This window comes from Austrofundulus limnaeus, unplaced genomic scaffold (genome assembly GCF_001266775.1).
Source record: "Austrofundulus limnaeus strain Quisiro unplaced genomic scaffold, Austrofundulus_limnaeus-1.0 Scaffold343, whole genome shotgun sequence".
NCBI lineage: Eukaryota > Metazoa > Chordata > Actinopteri > Cyprinodontiformes > Rivulidae > Austrofundulus > Austrofundulus limnaeus.
In genome coordinates this window covers 253,557-259,564 of record NW_013952745.1, presented here as the reverse complement: position 1 = coordinate 259,564, position 6,008 = coordinate 253,557, and the positions used below count along the sequence as shown (strand labels likewise).

Sequence of the window (6,008 nt, the reverse complement as noted above, 5' to 3'; positions counted from 1 at the left end):
CACACACACACACACACACACACACACACACACACACACACACTTCCTCCCGACATGTTTCTAAGAACAGGAAGTCAGTTATTCGTTGGCGACTGATGAAGGCAGGAAGGCTCTGCTTGTCATAGTGTATTCTACCTCTGTTAGCAAAATATCTCATCAAACATTGAACAAATTTGAATGAAACCATGAGAAGACAGTCCCACCAAAGATGGCCGCCACAGCTACTCTATCATCCATCACACAAACAGCAGCTACCAGTGAGTCAGTCTGATGGATGCTGAGCTGAACTCTGGTGTGGTAGTAGCTGAGAGTCATCCTCAACAAGTACTGCAACCAAGAACTGTGACGTTACCCCCGTCTGTCTGTTAGCAAAATATCTCTTCAGTTACTGGATGGATTTAGGTAAAAGTATAATCTTAAACTGTTTTTAGGTTAAATATTTTATTTACAGATGTTTTTAATGTTTTAATAAACTGATGTAAATTTCCAGATAAAACAAAGAGAAGAGGTCTGGATCAGAACCGTTTCCTGGGTTCTTCAGGACCGACCAACCAGGTTTTTAATCTGACGTTCAGCTTCCTGAAGGTTCAAATAAACTTTAACTCATCCAAACATTTTACAGTAAAGCTGAATGAAAATACTGAAGTATGAAGTATTTATTAAATACATCCTGAACAGTCTGTTTGTGTTAAATATTCAAAAAAAGATTCAACGTCAAGTTTCCTTTTAGCTTTTAGCTAACCTTAGCTTCTGGCTTGTCTTTTGTTTGACACTTTTAGCTAGCATTTAACTTTTTATTTTAAGGTTATATTGGGCTCATTTTAGTTTTTTTATTTCTTAGCTAGCCTTCTAGTCCTTTAATTTTATTAGCTTTTTGCTACATTAAGCTTTAAGCTAATGTCTTGATCCTTTTAGCTAGTCTTTGTTGCATTTAGCTACTTTGATAATTCTAGCTTTACTTTTCAATTAGCTTCACTTTTAAATGTTGGCTTTCCTTTTTGTAAATTTTAGCATTTAACTAGCCATTTTGATCATTTTAGCTTATATTATTTTAGCTAGTATTTCTATTTTTAAATACTCTTTGCTACATTAAGCCTTTAGCTAGTGTTGATCTTTGTAGCTAGTCACATATTACATTCAGCTAGACTTTTAGCTTTTACCTAAATATTTGCTGTAAATACCTTTACATCCTTTGCTAGTCTAAGCTTTTGGCTCGTCTTTTGTTTGACACTTTTAGCTAACATTTAACTTTTTATTTTGAAGTTATATTTGGTTCATTTTCAGATCTGTTAGCTAGCCTCTAATCCTTTTACTTTTAGTAAGCTTTTTGATACATTAAGCTAATGTCTTGATCCTTTTAGCTAGTCTTTGTTGCATTTAGCTANTTAGCTAGCCTCTAATCCTTTTACTTTTAGTAAGCTTTTTGATACATTAAGCTAATGTCTTGATCCTTTTAGCTAGTCTTTGTTGCATTTAGCTATTTTGATAATTCTAGTTTCAGTTAGCTACACTTTTAACTTTTCTTTTGTACATTTTAGCATTTAGCTAGCCATTCGGTATTTTAGCAAACATTTTACTTTTGTTTTAGTTAATATTTTGATCATTTTAGCTTATATTAGTTTAGCTAGTCTATTTTTAATGACTCTTTGCTACATTAAGCCTTTAGCTAGTGTCATTTCTTACATTTAGCCAGACTTTTATAACTTTTAGCCTTTATCTAATCATTTGCTGAAAGTACCTTTCAGCTATCCTTAGCTAATTTTAGATTTTGTTACATTTAAATTTCTTATTTTAAACTAGTGTTTCCTTTTTGCAGCTTTAAACAAGTATTTTGTTTATTTTCTTTAGCTGTAATGTCTCAGATTCAACTTCTTTGGTTGATTTCAACAGCTCTTCAGCTTTACTAAAACTGTCATTTTAAAATCTGTTTTACTTCTTTTAACAGATAAAAACAGCTTTAGTTAATTAAAATATATTTCTGTGTTCAACATATTTCACTGCAACAAAAACCCAAAGAGATTTTCTGTAATTAAATAAAAAACACATCAATGATTCACCAGTTTTATGCATCAATATAATCAGATTTATACAGATTTCTATAAATACGAAACTGTTTTAGTTAAAACATGAGATGATTTTATGAGGTGTCGTTTGTAAAGTTACACAGTCAAAAATTACACCAATATTTTTGTTTTATTTAGCCTTTTATGAGTTAAAAGAACAGATTTATTTTTCAAAGTCAGTTTTTCACCATATGATTCATACATTTATAAATGTCATAGTTTATAAACTAAATATTTAACTTACAAATTAAATATTTAGTTAACAAGATAAATATTTAACTTTGAGCTAAATATTTAGCTTGAAACTTAAATATTTAGCTAGCTATCTAAATATTCAATTTGTAAGTTAAATATTTAGTTTATAAACTATGACATTTATAAATGTATGAATCATATGGTGAAAAACTGACTTTGAAAAATAAATCTGTTCTTTTTTCTTATAAAAGGTTAAATAAAACAAAAATATTGGTGATAATTTTTGACTGTGTATCTTTACTAACAGCTCCCTTATGATTTATGTGTGTGTGTGTGTGTGTGTGTGTGTGTGTGTGTGTGTGTGTGTGTGTGTGTGTGTGTGTGTGTGTGTGTGTTACACTTTTGTTTTAACGTGCAGAAAGTGTGTGTCATCATGTAATATCTGTATGAATAAAGGTTGTTTCCCACGCTGTCTGTGGGCTGACGGGTTTCAAACTACCAACCCCCGTACAAACAAGGGCCCGCTCCCGGTAACATTACCAGTGACAATTAAAAACGAAGAGGTCTGAACCGGTTGATGTGGTCCCCGTTAGTCCCCCTGCCTGACTCAGTCTCACCGGACAACACGGTGACCGTCACCGGAGACATTTTGAGTTTCCTTATGCTAATGCTAACATTAGCTTCATTAACATGCTAACAGAACAACAACAACCCGAACCCGTTAAATGATAAAAACATTAAATTAAACGATGATGTTTAAAGTATGAGGTCAGGACGGATCAAAGTTCTGCCTCTGTGTTCGACCTGACCCGTTTAATGAGAGGAGTTAGCATTTCTTTACTGTTAGCATGTTAGCCTAACAACAGTGACAATGGAATGCTAGCAGGTTAGCCAGCAGCTTCTTCTCCAAACAAACAAATAAACAAACAAACAAAAAACCTTCCTAACCGAGCTGAACGGCTCGGTCCATGATCCACACCCTCCCACCGGCCCGGACCCACCCGAACACATCGGTCCACAGCAGTCCTGCTCCCACAGCCGACCTACCTCTCGTGCTTCCCCGGTGTCCGAGCCCTGCTCCGGGGCTCCGCGGTCTGAGCTCCCCGGGGCCTCCGAGGCATGAAGAACCGAGCTCCCGGTGAGCCTGAACCGTCACACGTCGACCCGGAGACCCGAGACCAGATCAGAAGGTCCAGAAACAGTCCGATGATAATAATCCAGAGCAGAGAGGCTGATCCAGCAGCTCCGAGAGGTTCAGTCCTCCTCAGATGATCCGGCCTGAGGAGGAGCCACCGTCCGCTGCGGCTCCGCCAGCTTTCACCGGAACCCACGGAAATGATCCGGAACCGACGGGGTTAATCCAGCTTAACACGACCCACAGGATCAGAGGGATGTAGTTTTACACAGCTTCAAATAAAGTTTTGAGAGTTTTTGTTATCAAAAGCTTTAGATCAAAGTACCTCTCATGGTTTAAGATTTATGGTCAAAAACACTTGATCAACTGATAAACCTGAACTAAACAACTCATTTTTACTCTCATGAACATCTTTAATATTCATAAACATACAAAAACATAATTTCCATGATGTTTGTTAAGGAAGTAATGGGTTATGTTATTAAACCCTTTACATATATATGTAATTTATCATTTTCAACAGGAACATTTCCAAATATGAAAATAGCCAAGGTAATTCCCATTTATAAAAATGGTGAGAAGTGTGTAATTACAGACCAATATTACCACAGTTTTCTAAAGTCTTGGAGAAGTTATTTGCGATCAGATTAGACCAACTTCTCTATAAAAATAATATTTTAAGTAGCAGTCGATATGGATTTGGTCAATAACTCTACTTCAACGGCTCTTATGGACCTGACAGAACAAATAACAAACACTACTGATCAAAAACAACTTTGTTCCAGTTTTTATGTTGATTTAAAGAAAGCATTCAACATTCTCCTTGAAATGGTATGGTACTGAACTTATAGAGCGCTTTTCAAGTCCCTCCGGACCCCAAAGCGCTTTACACTAACAGACATTCACCCATTCACACTCACATTCACACACTAAGAACTAAATAAATACTGGATTAGAGGACCAGCATTACCGTGGATATCTACCGGTAGTTATTTGGAAAATAGGAAACAGTTTGTACAAGTACACGATGTAAGGTCTGAACTATGTGGAGTTACGTGTGGAGTTCCACAGGGTTCTATACTTGGACCAAAGTTATTTATCTTGTATGTGAATGACTTGTTTAATGTGTCAGAGTTCTTTAAATGTGTTTTATTTGCAGATGACACCACTTTTTTTTGTCAAGGTCAAGATATAGAATGGATGTTAGAAAAAATGCAAACAGAATTTATGAAAATATAAAACTGCTTTAAACTTAACAAATTATCACTCAATTTGGGTAAAACTAATTATATGATATTTACAATGAGCAAAAAAAACCCCTGTTAATACTCCATTTAGAGTTGATGGTGTAGAGATAAAGTGAGGTTAAGTTTCTGGGTGTTATTATTGATGAGAAACTGACATGGAAACATGTTAATTACTTAAGAATAAAACTAGCTAAATCTGTTGCATTGCTTTACAAAGTAAGGGACTTGTTTAATGATAAAGCTCTGTGTTATTTAACATTAATTGTTCCACACTTGGTTTAATGTGTAGAGGTATGGGGTAAATCATGTAAGACTATTACACATCCTGTTTTTGTTTTGTAAGAGTCATCACTCAAAACATTATTTATCTAATTATCCAACCCTGCATGGTGTTACATAACAACACTGTTCAGTGTTATATAAGTGGGTGGAGCTTATTTAACACTGTTCAGAGACAACACTGAGGAAATCAACACTGGAAGTCAGTTTACTTAAAGTGTTAAAATAACCCTAGGGAGTGTTAAATCAACACCCAAAAATTTAACACTGAAATTTTAACACTGGTTTTTACTGTTTGGTCCTGATCCATGATTCTGGGCTGTTTTTATCTGTGTTTGGGATCGTTGCCTGCTGGAGGACACATCACCTGTCATCAGGTTTTCTGACTCTGAACAGCATGTAGCTCCAGAAGGCCTTGATAGTCTTGAGATTTCATAGTACCGAACAGAGTGAAGCAGGTCCAGAACAGAACCGAGCCTCCTGTTTCACTGCAGGTACAGGGTTCTGTTCTTCGTTTCATGTTTGAAGGGACTTGTTCTCGTCTGTTCAAAGGACATTCACCCAGAAGAAGTTCTAATGAAGTCACTGTGTCTCTGTGACTGATAACATCTGACCTGGACTTCACTGTGGAGTTAAACTGATTTCAGTGACATCAGCACTTTACAGATCAGATTTTTATCATTAATAAAATATTTACAGCATTAATTTTTATCTATAGAAGCATTTGTTTTGTGCAGGGTCTAAAAACACCTGAGAGTTTATATATTTTATGTTTATATATTAAATTCACACAAATGGAGTGTTTTTAATGTGATGAGTGTAGAGAAGAGACGGAGGCGGCAGCTCTTCAGTACAGAATTCTTTATTGAATGAAGCAAAATAATGAAGAAGACTTCAATCCCTGTTTATGAAAATAAATAAATGATTTCTTTTGTCCCGCAGAAGCCCAGAACTCCAGCGGCGGCCGGCTTCATGCTCCGCCGGCCGTCGCTTTGTTTCATTTCCTGCCTGCGGTTCAGCTGCGACGCCGGAAAATAAGAGAAAGCGGGACGTGTTTTTGGCACGAGATGAAAGCTCGCGGGGGGGTGT

At 36.1% G+C, this 6,008-nt stretch overlaps 1 protein-coding gene across 1 annotated transcript in view; it reads right to left on the bottom strand.

Moving 5' to 3' along the window:
- LOC106527826 (zinc finger MIZ domain-containing protein 2) overlaps positions 1-3,599 on the bottom strand; it is a gene marked incomplete in the record, with an annotated part of 19,573 nt that extends 15,974 nt beyond the window's left edge. Inside the window, 1 exon segment of the mRNA XM_014022821.1 lies at positions 3,306-3,599.
- Between the last annotated feature and the right edge of the window lie 2,409 nt (positions 3,600-6,008).